General features: G+C 46.9%; 1 protein-coding gene across 1 annotated transcript in view; it reads right to left on the reverse strand.

Annotated features, from left to right (window-relative positions):
• TBC1D19 (TBC1 domain family member 19) overlaps positions 1 to 19,857 on the reverse strand; it is a 2,127,563-nt gene that overhangs the window by 973,720 nt on the left and 1,133,986 nt on the right. The gene's annotated exons all lie outside the window — the stretch shown is intronic.

Raw genomic sequence — 19,857 nt, forward strand, 5'->3', positions numbered from 1 at the left:
ACAGATATACATATATCCAACTGCGCCACTGGTGCTCGCATCCGCACACCAGGCAGCCACGCGCCCTCTAACCGTTCTTGAACTAACGCTTAAGGACCTTCCACTTCGACGCAGGATTTCGACACTATATAGACGTTTTCTTGGAGACTTTCTAATTGCAAAGACCCGATGCATGGCCCAATGGAATGCCGATCTGGGACACCCGATTGACGACCAGACATGGGTGGACATTTGGGCTCGTACACACTCCTCTTCGACCTGTGTCACCAACAAGGAATGTACTTACAAGGTCATGTTGCCTTGGTACTGCTCCCCCCTCAGGTTTCACCACATGAACGCCCGGATGGATTGTTCCTGCTGGAGAGGGTGCGACCAACCAGGCTCCTTCATTCATATGTGGTGGACATGCCCAAAGATCCAGGAATTTTGGAAACGGTGCCTGTCAACTATTGAACAGGTCACCGGGATGGCGCTCCCGCTGGAGCCCAAACCCATCCTGCTGGGGGTCCCGATCCCCGGGGTCTACCCGCGCTCTGGGAACAGAGCGAAACTGCTAACCCAATGTCTCTTAGCAGGCAAAACTGTGCTTGCCAGCTTCTGGGAATCTCCGGACGGCCCCTGCATGGCTCAGTGGTGGGGGAAGCTGTGGGAAATACTGATCGTGGAAAAGGTAACCGCGGCAAGGGCAGGAGTCCTCCACCGCTTCCAGAACATCTGGGCCCCAGTGTTGGAATATGACCAGCGATTCCCCGCTCTGACCTATAAACCTATCAGCGCTCGGTGGACATTGAGGGATCAAGAGGACCCATGAGGTGGTATTGGAGGATTAGACTGCGAAGAGGGGATCACGAAGGGCAGGGGCTTGGGTCTGAGGGAGGGGGGGGGGAAGGACTTGGGTCAAACAGGAATGCTAATAAAAGATGGGATATGTATAATTCTGTATATTTTTCGTCCTGCCTTGGTTTAAAATAAACATGTTTAAAAAAAAAAAAAAGAATATCCTTTCTTTGTGTTGGACCTGGACTCCTCATAACTCCTATAGGTTTCTTCATCTCAGACAGATAGGTATTCTTTATCACTCCTATGTTCCTACTCTTCACAGTACCGGGCTGATACATTTCTTCTGTCGTTACCTTACAATCAAAGATGTAAAATGAGTATAGTTGTCTGTCAACTGATAGGGTTGTGCTGGACGTTGGAGGATAATGACAATGGAGTTCCTTATTGGAAAGGCTGTCCTTATCCCCAAGAGGGGAATCTCCCTGTGAGGTCTCACTTACCGCCACCCCTAGAGGGAATGTTGCATTGCAGGCCTCCTTAGATTCACTGCTATCACCGCCATCAACTTGTTGAAGACTCTCAGGCTAGACCTGAGCCCGAAAGGCAGTACTCGAAATATATAGGGAGAACTGTCAATGACGAATCTCAGGTACTTTCTGTGCTTGGGAAGCATAGGCACATGGAAGAAAGCATCCTGAAGATTGAGTGACACCATCCAGTCCTGAAGCTGACGGTCATGGAGCAAAAGAGTGACCGTTTAGAATTTGTCTTTCCAGAGGAACTTGTTTAAGCGCCTATGGTCCAGGATGGGTTGCAGTCTTCTGCATTTCTTGGGAACCTGTAAATAAATGGGAAACCAACCCTGCTGCTGTTCCGCTACTAGTACTTTCTCCACTGCACCCTTCTCCAACATGGAAAGAATCTGCTGTGAAAGGAGCGCATCTGGTTCACGAAGAGATTGCTCCATAAAGGAACAATGTGGGGGTCTTTGCAGAAATGGGAGACAGTACCCTTGAGCTATTCAGTGAAGTAATATGATGCCAATCTTGTAGGTGCTGGGTCAATATGCCTGCCACCGGGCACCGGGGTTGTGTGAGCAAAGTGCTCAGAGAGGTTTTTGGGCTGTGCCAGAAGGCAATGAGGAGGTTGTTGCCTGATCAGTTTTTCGTCCACAGCCCATGGGGGCATGTGTGAACCTCCTTTGTCCTTGTTTCTGGGTAGCTTAAGCTCTTCCTTTTTGGCCAAAAGAGGAGTATCACCGAAAGGAACGCCTTTGCAAGCCTGCATACGCATGTGTTGTTGCGGCTGAAGAATGGCTACCTCCAAAGATTTCACTGCAGCCTTTGAAGGTCATAGATTTTCTTAACTGACGTCGGCCTTTGGCCCAAATAGGTTGGACCCATCAAAGGGAAAATCCAGGAGCCTTTATTGGAAATCAGGGGCAAACCCAGACTTACGGAGCCATGCAAATCTCCTGATCACTGCGCTAGAGCCCATACAGTAGTCTATGTATCTAGACTTGACTGAAGGATTGACAAGAGGCCTTTTTACCATCATTGAACCCATCTCTCATCTCACCATCAGGAATGTTTTCTGTAGCTTGGAAAATTACTTTCCACATAGTATAGGAGTATTTTGCAAGAATACAAGATGCATTAATGGCTTTTAATGCAATGATTCCAGCAGAGAATACTTTTTATCGTCCCTATCCCGGGGAGGGTGTTGGATAAGCTGCAGCCTCTGAAGTGGAGGTAACCGCCTGTACCACCAAACTCACTGATGTTGGGTGACTGGAAAGAAAGTCAGGGTCCATAGAAGAAGGTCTGTACTTCTTCACCAACTCCTTCTTCACAACCGGTGTGGTATATGGTTTTTGCCAGGTTTCCAAAATGGAGTATTTTAGTGCTGTATGAAATGGCAGCACAGGCCTCCTTAGGAAGGCCTCTATCTAAGATGTCTGTGAGTTTATCCTCAGTAATGTCTCTTGCAGGACGCCCCTAACCCAAAAATTCAATCACACTGTTCATGACTGTTCTATAAGCTGCATTTGGGTGAGAATGGACACGTGGTGTGTCAAATTCAACTTCAGAGGGGTATCCAGACCACAGGTTTCCTTCAGACAATTGGCTATTTCTTGTAGGTGGGTTTGATCCAAAATCAATTCTTCTGGAACATTAGGAGTATCAAAATGTTTACAGCTGAAGGGTATGACATTGTCTTCTGCTTAGTTTTCCTTGAAAATGGACCCAAAGGATTTGAAGAAATCCGTCTTTGACTGGGGTTTGAAGCTTGAAGATGGCTCTAAAGTCGACATTGAAGAGCCCTTTGACTTCGATTCCTTAAAGGAGGAAGTCACAGAAGCTTTTGGCTTCGATGTGGTCTCAGAGGTCGACTCTACTCGAGACAGCATCCCTGAGGTCTACAGACCTGGGCTTTTGGGCGTGTGGGTCAAAGTGTTACTCGATCCTCTGGTGGTCTTGGACGACGCAGTGGGATCAATAGCCTTTTTTCACTCTTTTGAGGGGCCACCTTCTAGAACACTTCCATACTTTTTTCACAGAACTTTTCCCATTTGCCCGCTGAGGTAGTCTTTTCGGGAAAATGTATCTGATGCTTGTCGGGAAAGATGAGGAACCATGGCGTTGTTTCTTTGACTTCGAGTGGCTGGAATCGCTCCATGATCTCAATCATTTGGAATGCCAAGAGCATTTTTTGGGCCTTATTGGAGATCTGTCTGCAGTGGGACTTCTACCTTAGGGAAGATTTTCACACCTAAATTGTGGAAGATGGAGAAATTTGGAAACAGACTGACCTAGGCTGAGCTTTGACCTTCTCTACTTCAAGGCCATACTGGTCATCGATCGTGCTGCATTCGATGATTTCATGTTCTTCATTGAGGCACCCGAGACAAATCCTGTGCGTATCAGTGATCGACATCTTCGAGTCACAGTCTACACCATGGTTGTAATTTTAGGGGATAACAGGGTGCTTGTCCCTCACAACTTTTGTGCCACACCATTTTGTCCCACTCATTTGGGAGGGGTCCCTTTCATTTAGATGTCATGTCCCCCCCGCCCCAACATTTTCAGAAGTCACTCCACTGGTCCACACATCTCTTAAAGCCTGTTTTCAGCATAGACATAGTGAAGCATCACAACGTTAGTTGAAGAGAATCGCTGAAGCGGGGCGACCAGTTTCAGAGAGTGTGTTGTGCAGGCAGAAAAATGAAACTGAGGCAATCGCTCTGGTGTGTGCTGTTTATAATATCGACGTCACGTCCAGATGCGGGAATGGTATCTATCGAGGGACATTGACGAGGCCGCACAGCGCCTTTGCTATCAAAGACATGTTCCGAGACTGCAAAGCAGTATACAACTATATCTAATATGAGGAATCTGTGGGAGGACACAATCCATTACTAATAGGGTACTCATCCTGAGCTACTCCGGAAGGAATGGTGCATGGTGCAGAGGATCTAGAAATATTCCTGTGTTTCCAGATTAAATGCAAGAAGTGCAACAGTAGTGCAAGTCATTTGAGGAAGTAAAAACAAAATCACAATGTGCTCAGATACCATACATGTTGTTATTCTCAGCAACACTTACGGTGATACACTATGGCACATCCACTTTCTTTGAAAACCCCGATTAAACAGAGAAATAAGTGACATATCTAGAAATGGAAGAAAGGCCCGAAAGATGATCAGAGTGCACAGGAATGTACAGGTGACGGCAGAAGCACCCTTGAATAAGTGGAAAATGAAATATCAGAGATAAGCAAGTTCATGACCTGAATGCAGATAGTAGGGATAGTAATATCTCTGATTGGGGAACACCAAATGTCTATGTGGAAGAGGCTGAACAGCTTCTAAAAACGAGGTCTGCCCCTGTTGGAACTCAAATTGGGTCACTGAACATATTCAGGTGGATTCGATCATGCCCTAATTTCCATGCCATGGTTGTAAAGTTCTGAAGGTTGGCTGCAATGGTTACCAATCTTAACCATTAACATTTGGGCTGAAACTAGTTTGGTTATTTACCATCACCATAGCGCAGATGACTCTGAGATCCTGATTCTCAGTAGTACGGCAAAATTGAAGAACTTAGACTCCCAGTATGAGGCATTCACAATAGGATGTGCCAGAATACAGGTCTCCAAGCACGTCAAAACTCTGGGAGATGTTTTTGACTGCAACTTACATTTTAACAAACATGCGTCTCTTGTCAGTTCTAGATGCACCTTTATGATGCAATTGGTATGGCAGTTACAACACTACCTGTCAGAGCAAAACAGGGCCAGGATAGCCACAGCCACAATAAACACAAGGTTGGACTATGTAATGGGCCGTTAGTGGGTACCTCACAAGCCAATGTGAAAAGGCTGCAGACTATCAGAATGGGGAAGTCAGAAAATCCACTTCAAGGCGTCTTGCTTAGTGTATAAATGCCTTGTAGGTGACGCCCCAGGTTATCTCAGTTCGCGAATCAGGCAACTGCTGTATAGGCGAGCATTACGGTCAAACAACAAGGACCTACTGACTCAGTTGTGCTTTAAACTTAAGAACTTAGGAGGCCGGAGCTTTGATGTATGGGCCCCAAAGTTCTGGAATGATCTTGCGCATTCAAACAGGCAGCTGCTGTCACTTGCCCAATTCAGAAAGGTCCGAAAACATCCCTGTTTGATGGAGGTGGGATTTAGCTCTGTCTGCTTTTCCCTTTCGCATCTCTGTTTTTGCCCCCTGCACTCAGTGACCTTCTTTGTGTTTTTTGTTGTGTGTTCCGTGAGCGCCCTGAGGCCTGCGGGCGTGCAGGCACTATAAAATAATTCTATAGAATAGAATAGAATAGAATAGAATGGAGATGTTGGTTGTTCTGTTATCTCTGGACATAATGTGTCACTCACTCCATTCAATGATTATCATGGGAGAAGGTAGATGAGCATGTTGTGAACATTTATGAGGAGAATCTTACTGTAGTTTGGATATTTTTGGTTAGATGTTGGTGCTTCAGGGAGCTTGGATGATGAGCGGATGGATAAACTGCTAGGAATGATCTGATCTGTTGTCCTTATCTGACTTGGGCAATTTATGGCGTCGTGTTTAGACACACATGGTTTGGCTGTATCTCCCATCAAGGGACACAGAGAGCAGAATATGGGAATCCTGTTGTAATGTTACCTCAAATGTCTAAGACTGGATTCAATACATAAAACATCACAGGATGGATGTGTACCATAAACAGCAGTTGCACATAATGTCACTGTTCAAATTATGTTCCCTCAATAGTCACATCTCATTGACAATGAACATGCCAACGTGTGAGGGGAAATGCAGGGGGTAGGCGCATGGCTCCTCATTTTCTACATTCAACAGAGCAGAAAGGTTCTGAGCTAAGTGCAGTGACATTCTCTTTGCGTGGATGGAGTGCCGGTCTGATGTGTAAGGGCGCATAGCAGTGGTTGCAGGAGTCTTGAATAGCACTAAAATCTGTCTGGTGATCCAATGTCTCCCCAACATGGACCTGCTGCCCTTCTTCTCTTCTGTACTTGAAAGGTGTGGGCATCATAAGAGACATGTGTTTTTTTTTTAAACTTTATTTGTTTTTAGTCCAAAAAATAGACCTTTACAAATAGTTCATGAATCACTTAAAACAAAATACAGGTCATACAAAATATCCAAAGATGCACCCACGTCTAACTGCAGCTATGCCTCTATCTAGTTACTGAACTCTTTCAATTTTATTTTCAATTATATTTGCTAGCTTCGTTGTTTTAATTATAGAAGTGTCAGTGGATCCCCACATACATTTTGTCAATATCCATTCTCTAGCATATTTCAGTGTTGCGTTCTAACGTATCATTATGCCAATGTTTTTTTCTGAAATAGGTCAAGTCGAAAAAGCATGAAAGTTCGACGCACATTAAAGCAAGGGCAAAGTGTTAAATAGGACATGCAAGGTGTCATTTTATGAATAAATTTTCAATATTCTGCACATGAAGAATAACTTTCTAACTTCATACACGTTTCAGACCAATCACATTGCATTAGTTTTTTCTTATTTTTTTCTTGAAAAAGCTCCAAGTCTTCAACAGGTAAATTAATCTTTTTCAACAATGCCAACATTCGTTCTTTAAACTGAACCATGGAAGGAGGATTATTATTTACTAACATTCTATTTAGTCCAGTATATAATGAATTTTTGAGAGGAAACATCATTTTTGCAAAATTCAATAGTAATCTCCAATTATATTTTGAGGAGAGTGAATTAAGGCCCAGTTCATGTCTGACCACAGCATTAGGCAGGGTTGGTGGTAAACCTAGTGCGTATTTCCAAAGCTGACCTTGTAATTGATCCAATAGGGGACCCAGATCACATAAAACAAACTCAACACCATATAACTAAATAGCTTCTACTTTTTTTAAGTAAAATTCCAAAAGTGGAATCAACAAAAATTTACAAATTTTCTGTAACAAGATTTTCATTTGATATTTTAAAGGTAATGCTTTCACTGTTTATCGGTCCTTCATTTGTTTATAAGAGGTGTTCTTGGATAGAATAAACCCTAAATAAGGTAAATTCAGGGAGATTGCAATGGGAGAGGAACCTATTTTCCATACAACATGTCGTACTTTTTTCTTATTTGCAAAAATGATGATGTTGGATTTAAGTGGATTAACAGCAAGGTTATTACTCCTACAATATTGCGAAAAGCTTTCGAGTTTTGTTTGAAGCCCTGATTGCGTCCGGTCGAAAAGCAGAATGTCATTTGCGTACGCTAACCAGGATAATGAAAAGGCTCCAATTCGAATTGCAAAAGCTCCCTCTATCTTCCATAACTCTTCAATATCTGCTAAATAGAGATTAAAAAGAATCGCTGCCAAATTACATCCTTGTTTTACCCCAGTAAATGATGGAATGGCCTGCATCAAAGAGCCTTCCCGGTTGATTCTCACCTTAAAGTTTGTTTTGAAATGCAACACTTCTATGAGCGCAATGAGGTATTGCGGAAACTTAGCTCTGTGCAATTTTTCCCACAATTTACCTCTTATTACCCCATCAAAGGCTGCTTTCAAATCAAGGGATGCTACAAAAATTGGACTGTTGGAGGGGTGGGTGGAATATGCAATTATGTGTGCCAACAGACAAGCATTGAGGGGCGTCCCCATCCCTTTGCGAATCCCCACTTGAGAAGGGCATAAAGAATCATTAATTCGGGCAAAACTTTTGATCTCCTGTAGAATCAAAGAGGAAAATATTTTTGCCGCGACATAATTAATCGCGACAGGTCTGTAATTGTTCGGGTCTTCAATTGAACCTTTTTTATGGAGTGGTATAATAATAGAGGTGAGCCATGACAGCGGGATCTTTTTACAACAAAGTATTTCTTGGAACGTAATGTGAAAAATGGGCGACCAAAATAGTGGGTCATCCTTGATTAAGCAGGGGGGAAGGCCGTCAAGACCTGCACATTTAGAGCTTTTTACATTCTTAATAGCCTCAAGTATGTCGTTCTTTCCCCATGGACAAACATTAGGAATTAATTGGCACTGAGGTGTTGTTTCATATGCTCTAAAGTTTTCGGGAAGTGCATATTTAGAGCTAAAAACAAAGTCCAGGTCGCACTATCAATGCCCGAGTCAAATTCACGTGAAGGTACTTTATCTATAGAGCTTATCATGTTTTGTATCTTTTTAGTTTTACGATTACATAATACGTTTACTATTTTTTGATTTTGGCGTAATTTCTTTACAGCATGAATCTCTTTTAATGCTCTTTTATATTTAAATAGAATCTTTTTTTTTAGTAAAAAATATTCAGCACTGATACACAGCGTGGACTTCTTTGCCAACCGAAGCTCAGCATTATTCTTTCGTTTTAGATCAGCTACCACAAAACAGTGTTCCCCTCCAACATTTTTACTTGACTCTTGCCCAACATCGCGCACTAAAATATTCCCCAGATGTGAGGCAATCATGTCACAATTCCATTTTAGTATTGTAGCATTGTCCAAGAGATTTTCAACATTACAAAAATCTCTATTTACTAGAGATGTAAGTTTTCTACATGTAGCCGGAGACCAGTTGATCGACCCACTTAGTCTATTGCATTGAATTAACGATAATTGTGCTACAGGAGGACCTCTAGTAAAGTTTTTCAGAATCGATGCTGTGATGATGACGTGGTCCCCCAAGCATGTCTTAAGAGTATTGACCTTAGTGAGGTAACCAGAAAGCTTCTTTGAAGAAAAAATATGATCAATCCATGATTTTACATTACCCCTTTTCCATGTGAACTTACTATGTGTGTTAGCTGGGGCTAATAGGTGAATATTCCAAGCTTTGAGAAATTTATACCAAATAGTTCCATTCTTCGAAATAATGCTAATTAATGATGTCGTTGCTCCCTATAGAGGAATTAAAATCTCCTTCAATCAAAATATCAGCACCTGGAGATTTCCTAAAAGCCTCATTAAGGGCTTCACCCAAGATTTCACACGCTTTTTCAATCTGATAGCGAACAGAATTTCAATATAAAGATATCAAAAAAAGATTTTCGTCATATTGTCCCTAAAGGAGATATCCAAAAAAATAAACAAGTGAGATTCATACACGTTATTGATAGTAAAGTTTAACCTTGTATCAATTAAAATTGCTAACCCACCCGTGGGCCCGCCTTCCAACCCTTTGTTTGCATGATGAGGATATACAACAAAGCCATCAATTTCTACATTCCTAACCGCCATGGTCTCTTGTATCAACAAAATATTCAGGAGAGAATTTTACCCTTTCTCTCCATTTCACCAGATTCAGGAGGCCACAACAATTCCATGACACTATAGTAAGGTCATGAGTTTATGACATGGCCACAGGCGTGTTTATGCTAACAGCTGTTTTGATCAAAGGTTCGAGCCATTTAAGCCCATTTAGGGCCTTTGTAAGAGCAGAAAGTTGTTCCATCATGTTTTTGTTTGAATTATTTTGTCCCAGTGCAGAATCTATGGAGTCACTGTTCAGTTTCGATGGTGGAGGTTGAAATTCAAGAAAGTACATGGATGATTTTGTATGAGAAATACCAACCATTTCCAATCCAAATATAAAGAGATCGCTCTGATGGTCCCAGATCAATTTAGCAATAATGGGCGATAGCATTTTAGACAGCATCCTGTTATTGTTAACATTTGGAAATTCAATCCACTCTATATCATTTGTTACCAAATTTCTGAGTGATGGAATTTTATATAGCTTGTTGATTAGGAAAGATCTATTAATGCGAACCGTCGCGTTGATTTTAACTTTGCTAATCCATCCAATGCTGTTTTTCATTTCTGTACGTATGTTATGATACAGCAGGATAGTTTGACGTACTCCATCTTCCTCAGAGCACACAAGTTGCTTTTCCTCATTTGCGACCTGGTTCTTTACTACTGGTGCACTTCCACCTGATTGATGTCGCAGAGACATGTGTTTTACTTTTGGGGACTTCAAATGTATAGTAGACTCACAACTAACCAGCTAGTCTTTGAATTGTCAGGTTCCTATGACAAGGACGTGGAAAGAATAAACAAAGTGTTTAATGCTATCCAAAAGTGGATGGCAAACAACTCCTTGGCCCTCAATGAGGCAAAAACAGAAGTCTTAATTCTTGGCACACCTCAAAAAATAGGGAAACTAGATCGACAAAACAAAAAAAAAATCAAGATAAACAATAGCTTCATCGACTTATCTAAGCATTTTAAGACCTTGGGCATTTTTATGGACTCGCATCTCTCGTATAAGAGACAGGTCTCCTATCTTAAATCCACATGCGCCTTTTACATCAATCTCATATGGCAAATTCAACCATATCTATCACAACAAAATGTTGCGCTGATTGCAGGAGCTATAATTAACTCCAAACTGGACTACTGCAATAGTCTCTTGATGGGTACCTCTAAGGCTAAAATCAAGAGATTGCAATCCATTCAGAATGGTGCAGTTAGGGCAGTCTAGGGCTTGAGCCGGCGGGAGAAAACATCAGTTGCCAGGAAAAAACTTCACTGGCTACCAGTTCAACAGCAAATAAAACTCAAATGCTCAGCTATGACCTTCAAATGTCAGACAGGCATTGCTCCTAATTATCTCACTAAGAGACTAATTGAGGCTCCAGCTGAAAGAACTCTACGATCTTATGGAAAAAATAATCTGCAACAACCACAGAAAACCTTGGAAAGAGTTGGTGGCACAAACTTTACTCACTGGGCTCCGATGATTTGCAATGCTATGCCACCTCCCATAAAAAACAGCACGTCTCATACCATCTTTAAGAAACTGATTAAGACATATCTGTTTGAGGATTCAAATATGGCCGCCCGTAGGAGGTAGACGTTCCTGCGGTGCTCTCAGCTACCCCACGGGAGGAGGCCCACCACCCGGGATTCCAGGGAGCTGAATTCTGAGCCCCGAGGTCCCGCCGCAAAGGGAGAAACATTCACGTTGCGGCCGGGGGTGACAGCGAGCCTACGGCGAGTGCAGCGGCTTTGAGGCGACGGACACTGCCCACGAACACTGCGGAGCCTTGGCGGGCTGATCAGAGACCCGCGATAGGGGCAGCCGCGTACGGGACAGAGCCAGTTGGGAGGAGGCTAGCCCTGGCCTGCAAAGCCGAAGGGTGGCGAGTTGAGTACCCCGCCCCGGCCCCGGGCTAGCGCGGAGGTCCCGAGGAGCCCGACTAGTGGCGAACACAGGAGGTGAGGAGTCGGGGAGTGGCTCACCCTTGCTCGCCGGAAAGCAGAGTGGAGCACTGTCGCCCCTAGCACAGAGACGGCGGGAGACTGGTCGGTGCCGCCTGTGAAGGTCTGGACCTGGCTAGGGGAGCTGCGTGGTGCTCCCCGTGTCTGCGGTGGCGTAGCAGAGAGTGGCGGAGCGGGCCCCGTGCAGGGGAGTTTGGCGGCCCCCGGCTGGCTGAACCCGCTGGCTGACCTGAGGGGGAGCGGCCCGAAAGAGGACCCAATGTTGTCCGGCGGACAGTCCCGCTCGGGGGTTTGGAGAGTGTGGTTCCCCCGGGCGCAAAGAGGAGTCCCCCTGAGCGAGGGAGGAGGCACCAGCGGCGCAGTCTTTTTCGGCGGCCGCGTCTGCGGGGTCCGCCTGCGAGGGAAGCTTCTGGACTCCGGCTCCAGCGGATCAAGTAAGGAGAGTTGTGCAAGTGGCCCGTGTTCATTGGAGAGCCTTTTGTTTCAGCGCCATTGTTGCTGGTGAGCCCACACGTGGTTCACGGTAAGTGGAACAGCGACCTAGTGGGCTAGGAGGTCTCGGGATTTGGGGTACGCCGCCCCCTGTGCGTAAGCATCTAGCGGTGCGCCTAGCTCTCGCCCCCCCCCCCCTACCGACATGACTACGAAGAACAAAGGCAAAAGTGGGAAAGTGCAGGCAGAACCGGGCGAGGCCCGGGGGACTCTCCCTAACATCTGGCCAGTGCAGGAGGCGAGGAGCTCGACTAGACCCGTTGGGGAGGATCTATCTAGGAGCGCCTCTCCGGCAGAAGAGGATGGCGCAGCTGCTATTTCGAGGCACGACTTTAGTGGGGAGATGCACAGTTTGCATACCAGTCTCACCAAAACCTTTCAGGAACAATTCCAGCTCCTTAGGTCTGACCTGAATGCGGCAATGGGGGAAATAAAGCAGGAGCTGAGGCAACAGGGCGAGAGGACAGATCTCTTAGAAAGAGGCCTGCAAGACCTGGCTAACGAGGTAACGGCTAGTGGTGAGGCTATCGAGAGACTTGACATAGCCACGCACAACCTAGAAATACAGATGGAGGACATGGAGAATAGATCTCATTGTGTAAACATCCGAGTTAAAATGCTTCCGGAAGCGGTCCAGGACAGAGACTTAAAAGGTGTAGTCCAATCCATCTTCGCAGAGATCTTGGGGGTCACCCCCCCGGAGGAGGTTGAGCTAGACTGTGTCCACAGGGTGGGCAAGGGTAACGTAGGGCCTCAATCAAGACCCAGGGATGTCTTGGCAGCGTTTGCTAGGTACGCCCAAAAAGAAGCAGTCGTCCGGGAGGCAAGGCGACAAGAGCCAATCAAATTCCAGGGAGAGTATATTGCCCTATTCCAGGATCTGGCGAACAATACCCTTGCTAAGTGGCGGCAAATGGGTCCGTCCTTAAAGTTTTTAATGGGAAAGGCATTAAGTATAGATGGCCATTTCCATTTGGTTTAGTGTTCGAGTGGGAAGGAGCGCAGAGGCGCATAATGTCACTGCAGGAAGGAGCAAGCATATTACGCCTGAACTTGGAGGATTCTCCGGCGGGATGGGGCAGGAGGGGGCAGTTTTGGGGTTGGACTCAAGGCCCTGGTCCTGGTCGGTGGTGGGGGAGAAGAGGAGGAGGCCAAAGCGGGGTCATAAACCACCCGTGGGGGATGGCGGGCGGTCCTCAGGGGAGGCGGGAGACTCGGCACGGGAAGGATCCTAACCCCTGGTTGGCTTTATGGGTGGTGGGCCAATGTCGGGTGAAATAGGCGGGGAGGGGAGGGAGCACCCATCTTTGAGTCAGAAAGGGTGGGTATACCCGAAGAGGGGAACGGGACGGAGGCGGGAAGGGCACGCCCTTCGGGGGGTGGACTGGGGGGACGAAGGGGGGAGGGAGGGAAAAGGCAGCGCAAAGGGGGAGTATGGATCAGGGTCAAGGGGGCAGACACTCTACTTCTCGAGGCGAAGGGGACACAGGAGGGCTGGCTGTCAGACATAGGCCCCAGACGAGTCCGGCGGATGGGGTGGCGGGTGGCTGTAGAGTGCTTACTTTACTGAAATATTGTTCCCCATGTTGAAGTGGCTTATGCATAACGTCAGGGGATTAAATACCCACCTTAAGAGGAAGAAGTTAGAACAGTTTACGAAAAAGGAGAATCCTGACTTCTTGAGGTTGCAAGAGACGCACCTGAGACCTAAAGATCAGGTGCGCCTTAAATTACGGGTTTACAACGAGATTTTTCATGCCTCGGGCGGGTCTAGGCCGGGGGGAGTGGCACTAGCTATCAAATCTTCTGTGGGTCTTAGGATATCCGAGGTTATACGGGATAAGGAGGGCAGGTATTTAATCACTTGGGGGTCGCACCAGGGCAGCCCTTATACCATAGCAGTGCTCTACACGCACAACATGGGCCAGGAACACTTTTTGAGGCGCGTGTTGGACAAGCTCGAGGACCATGCCCGGGGCCCAATCATCTTATTGGGTGTCCTCAATATAGCTTGGAAAGAGGGTCGGGATCGGTCTGGACACTCGGATAGGGGCAGGGGGGCAGTGATGTCCTCGGATTTAATAAATAAAATACATGGGGTGGGGTTAAGAGATGTATGGCAGGAGGTTAGGGGGGAGGAAGAAGGGTACACTTTCTTGTTGGGGGTCCACGGATCCCAATCCAGGATTGACTATATCTGGGCATCTTCGAGCCTGATAGGTCGGGTGCAGGAGGTGGAGACAAGCCCCATAGGCATAGCGGACCATAAGGTGGTCTCCATGATTATGGATTTAGGGCCTAGGGAGAGAGGGGTATGGACATGGAGGTACCCAGGGCACCTACTTAGAGATTTGGTAATCAGGCAGGAGTTCGAGGATAAGATTAGGGACTTTTTCCTCCTGAACCAAAGGGAGGATACGAGTGAAGCGGTTAGATGGGACGCCTTTAAGGCTACTCTTAGGGGGGAATTAATAGCGGCGGCATTGGCATAGAGAGAAGCAACTGAAGGCGCTGGAAGCTCGTCTGGAAGACGAAGTTGAGTTAGCGAGGCAAAGGGCGGGACCGACGCCCTCTAGGCTTGCTATTAGGCAATATCGGAGAGCACTGGGCCAGCTGGAGCTACTCAGGACCAAGAGGGTCGAGGGAACTCTCTTGCGGGTGCGCCAGCACTTTTATGCCAAAGCAAATAAAGCGGATACCCTCCTTGCGAGGCTCCTCAGGGGTGAGATCCAAAAACGCGATCACGGCCTTACTTACCGACGTGGGGCAGAGGGTGACGGAAGAGGGAGAGATTCGAGAGGCTTTGGTGTCTTTTTATGAGACCCTATATACGTCGCAGACCCCCAGGGACAATCTTCAGGAAGAGTTCTTAAATAGGGTTGAGCTTGGGCGGCTGGGGAAGGAGGCTGCAGAGAGGTTGGACGGGGAGATTAGGGAAGAGGAGGTAGTGAAAGTGATCAGGGGTCTTCCTACCAATAAAGCCCCATCCCAGACGGCTATACTGCAGCGTTTTACAAAACCTTTGCAAACGTTCTGGTGCCGCATTTAACCACCCTTTTTAATACATTTAGGGCCACAGGGACAATAATCCCCTCCATGGAAGAGGCCAGGCTCACCCTTATGTGGAAACCCAATAAGAATCCCGAGGAGCGGACGTCCTACAGGCCCATTGCGTTGATTAATATCGATGCTAAGATTTTCACAAAGGTGTTGGCAGCTAGACTCGAGGATCTCCTGCCGGAGCTGATCCATCCTGACCAGGCGGGGTTTATTAAGGGACGGCAGACCGCGGACAATATACGGAGAGTAGCCCACCTAGTGGAAAAGTCCCATAGAACAAACACTCCCACGGTTTTGTTATCTCTGGACGCCGAGAAGGCTTTTGACTGCGTGGAGTGGTCTTTTTTGTTTAAAGTAATGAGGAAGATGGGTATTGGGGGGAAATTCTTGCAAATGGTACAAGCTAACTATCAGATGCCTAGCATGAGGATAGCGGTGAACGGAGTTATGTCCAGGCCTTTTATAGTGGGCAGGGGTACTAAGCAGGGCTACCCTCTATCCCCCATGCTTTATGCCATTTATCTTGAACCCCTTCTGCAGGCAATCAGGGAAGCCGTGGGGATTAAGGGTATCCCATTCAGGGGGGTGGATCAAAAGGTAGCAGCCTTACCGGATGACCTCTTGTTAACATTGACGGCCCCAGTGGAGTCCATCCGAGCAAGTAGGGAATTGCTGGAGGCATTTGGTGCGGCCTCAGGTCTCAAAATTAAAATTGCCAAATCGGAACTCCTGAATTTGACTATGAAGGAGGAGGAGCGTGATGTCCTAAGGGGGGCTACTCCTTTTCTGTGGAGTCTGGGGGGAATCCGTTACCTAGGAGTGAGAATTACCTCGACCCTGGCAGGGTGGTATCGAGCTAATTACCTACCTTTGTTAAAGGACATTGAACGGGACTTCCGTAGGTGGAGGAACCTTCCGATCTCATGGCTGGGCAGGGTGGCGACGACTAAAATGGTAACTCTACCGCGCCTGCTGTATTTTTTTCAGGCAATACCTCAGGCGGTCCCCACGGTCTTCTTTAAGAAATTGGACTCGTTAATCTCAGACTTTGTGTTGAACGGGAAAAAACCTCGGGTTAGTAGGCGTCTGTTGATGGCTCCGAAACGTGAGGGGGGCTTGGCTTTGCCTAACTTTATGCGCTACTACGAGGCAACGCAATTACGGATAGTCCGCGATTGGTTGCGGGAGGGGGAGGTCACACATGCTAAGCAATGGGTGGCAATGGACAGAGCAGTGGTGGACCGCAAGCTAGCCGAGGTCCTATGGCTACCGAAACAACACAGACCCAGGCATCTGTACCAAAGTTCAATCACATCGTTGATGGTGGAGAATTGGGATAAACTTGCGAAGGCTAAGAGCATCACGACCTTTCCCTCCCCCTTCACGCCTTTGTTTGGCAACAAGGAGTTTACCCCAGGGATGGAACGAGGTTCCTTTAACCAATGGCAAGAGGGAGGATGTAAATGGCTGGGAGACCTGTTTAGGGGGTGGGGGGAAGATCCTCTCCTTCGAGGAGTGCAAGAGGGAATTTAGTGTGGGTGGGGGGGAGAGGCTTCAATATGCACAGTTACGCCACTGGGTTCTGCATCCTGTAAATAAACTAGCTGCAATGAGGGAGAAAACGTGCTTTGAGAAATTTCTCCTATCAAATGATGGTTCCAAAGGCCTGATTTCCAACCTATATAGAATCTTGGATGAAGCGCCCGATAGGCCCCCATGGAAATATATGCTGAGATGGGAACAGATCCTGGGAAGGCCGATCGAACGGGAGGAATGGGGTAGACTGTGGAAGACAATTCCTAAACTGGCTAAAGCCTCCCAGCTACAGAAGATATGGTACAAGGTTCTGTACGGCTGGCATTACACCCCGGCCCGTCTGAAGGAGATATTTCCCAATACCTCTGGAGTTTGCTGGAGAGGGTGTGCGGAGGAGGGAACGGCGCAACGTATCTGGTGGTCCTGCCCAAAAATTCGACCCTTTTGGATAGAGGTCCAGGCGGTTCAGGAACAGGCGTTCGGATTGGGAAGCAGCCCCCAGAGATGACCCTATTGGGAGTGGAGCGGTCCACAGATGGGCGGGAGTTTAAATCCCGGGGAAAGGCTAAAGCGATTTTGACAATAGCTGCTATTTTGGTAATAGCACAGAGATGGAAGAGAAGGGAGGTGCCGGCTCTCCCGGATCTGCTGCGGAAACTTTGGGAAATAGTGGCCCTCGAGTGGGCAAGTTTTTCGCAGGGGACTGGGAGGAAACCTCGCTATTTCTCAAAGATGACTTTCGAATTGGCTGGCGTCCCCAGCGTTTGCGCTTACTGGACTTGCAATAGGGGTGGGCGGTGGACTCACAGGGGCAAAGGTTTATGGGAAGGATAGAGCTGTATTAGGGAAGGGGGGTTGGGAGGAAGGACCTTGTTTTCATCGCTGTATTGTGGTCGCTTGGGTGTTTTGATTCATGGTTTAAATTATTTATGGACAAATCGGAGCTGCCTTTTTGGAGGGGAGTTGGGGAATGTTTTTTTATTGTTTTCCTATCTTTTTCAATGTTGTAAAATCAATAAAAAGGAGTTCCAAAAAAAAAAGACTTATCTGTTCGACGAAGGTGAAGTCAAATAGAATCTCTACCTCGTTCTCTTTGTAGCCTTGTGTTTTACGTTGTTTCTGTCTTTGTTGCGAGTGCTCTGAGGCCTATGGTCGATAGGGCGCTATATAAAAACCAGAATAGATAGATAAATAGATAGCTAGATAGATAGATAGATACAACTCAATAGATCTATGATGCCCCCAGATTGATCTTGACAGCTACTTCTTTGGGTGGTTGATTCACTACAGTTGTTGGAAATAGGGAGGGTGAGATATGGTGACACCCAGAGGCTATTCACAATACTCAATAATATACAATATACACACCAGAATTTGTTTAACGGCAATAGGGGCTGAATAACTACAATCCTTTGTCAGTGCGGGATTCTTGGGGAGAACATCATCGGACCACGTTCCACTTTGTTGATTTGTACAGAGTAGGGGATGTCCTGACCACCCCACATGGTTTCCGAGTGTGGTGGAAGCGCTACAACACTAGGTGTTCAGGGATGATGTAGGGGATACTATTAAATGGAAGTTCCAGGAAAATTAAGTATTTGTGATGGAAATAAGTACTCTATTGGAGGCCTTTAAGGTGGCCATCAGGTGGGACCGGTCTAACTGTTAGGCAGAAACCTGTACAGTTCCCTCTGGGACCACACAAGATTTAAGACTACAGGTGTTTGGCAGTAAACCCACTTGGTAGCAGTCTGTACCACACAGATTCACTTGGTAGCTGTGGCTGAGCAGTCAGACTTCCCTCAAGAAGAGTTAGGCAGTATACAGAGTATTCACAATAGGTCAAAAGAACATCGTAGAACAAGTAAACACTGACCAGGTTTGGTGTAAAAGAGATATAATTATTTATTTAAAACCACATCTAGTAAAACACACAGGCACTAATGTTAAGCAGTTCAAAAACACGGTCACTAAAAGATATACACTCCCTTAAAAGAATATTAGACAATTCTTAAGTAAAGCCCCACTTATTTTCAGACAGCGGGGAGCGCTTAACGCAGATGGCACTCTAATAATTCGTTTTAAAAAGGGAGAGAAAAGCAGAGTATAATTTGAAACAGAACCCAACACTTTCACAAGAACACAACAAGAGAGGAAGGCAAAGTAAAACCGTGAAGTTAGAGTTCAGAAGGCCGGATCCACTTTAAGAGGATCAGAACGAAATGTGTACAAGGTCACACGGTTGAAGTGCACAAAAGTCTTGAAAAGGTTCAGAGAGGATTGGACCAAAGAAAGGGACCCGTTAGATGGTGAAGGCGGCCAGCCCAGTCCAGAAGGTTAAGGGATTATTATTACCTTGTAGCAATCTTTAGAAAGGGAGGCCTGGCGGACACGGTACCTTAAAGTGGTGAGAATACTCCAGCGGGGGCAGTTGTTCCTGGCAGCGGATGCAAGTCGGTGTTTTCGTCCGGGCGAAGAGAGGATCTCGTCGGGGAGGAAGACAGGAGTCTGTTGCACTGCCAGGGAAGAAACCAGCCGCGGAGTTCTCAGGTAAAAGGAGCGGTCCTTTTATTTGCTGTCCAGTGGTAAGTGGCTATCCGGTTGCCGGGGTGCTTGGCATGGGCAATTCGACCACAAGCCGTCCTGGGATGCGAGGAAAAAAAGGTAAACCGGTTGTGCCCACCAGTCAGGGGAAGAAGCCTCTCCAGTCGGGAGATCTTCTTTGTCGTCGGGAAGTGGTGAGTCGGTTCCGCAGGGCTCCACCGGTGGTGTCGTCGTGGTAGGTCGGCTCAGCTTCTCCCTTGTCGGATTCTCAGGTCCTGTGGCGACTTCTGAAGTTCCAGTCCCCAAAGCCCTGCTTTTATGCAGCACACCCCCATTCACTCAGCCTAGCTGTCAATCAAAACATGCTAAGTGGTGAGCCGGCCGGCTCTGACTCCCAGGTTGGATCCTTGGAGGGGGATGATGAAATATCCGACATGGCTCCCCTGTCAGACTCCGAATCTGGCAGCTCACCTTCCTGTTGGGGTGCCAGTGGTGCTGAGATTGGTGTGCGTAAGTGCGTCGGTGGACGGGACGGGCCCGGCTCGTCGACGGGTGACTGTGGCAGGTTTACCTGAGGTAGTCTCTGGTCCAACGACTGTACTAAAGACTGAAGCGTGGACAGAATCTCCAATGACAAAACGGATTGAGGATTGAGAAGAGGGGCAGACACCGGAATTCCGGATCCCCTCGTCGACGACTTGTCAACCACTCGTCGCC

Source organism: Ambystoma mexicanum, chromosome 6q (assembly GCF_040938575.1).
Source record: "Ambystoma mexicanum isolate Mex_15411 chromosome 6q, UKY_AmexF1_1, whole genome shotgun sequence".
Lineage (NCBI taxonomy): Eukaryota > Metazoa > Chordata > Amphibia > Caudata > Ambystomatidae > Ambystoma > Ambystoma mexicanum.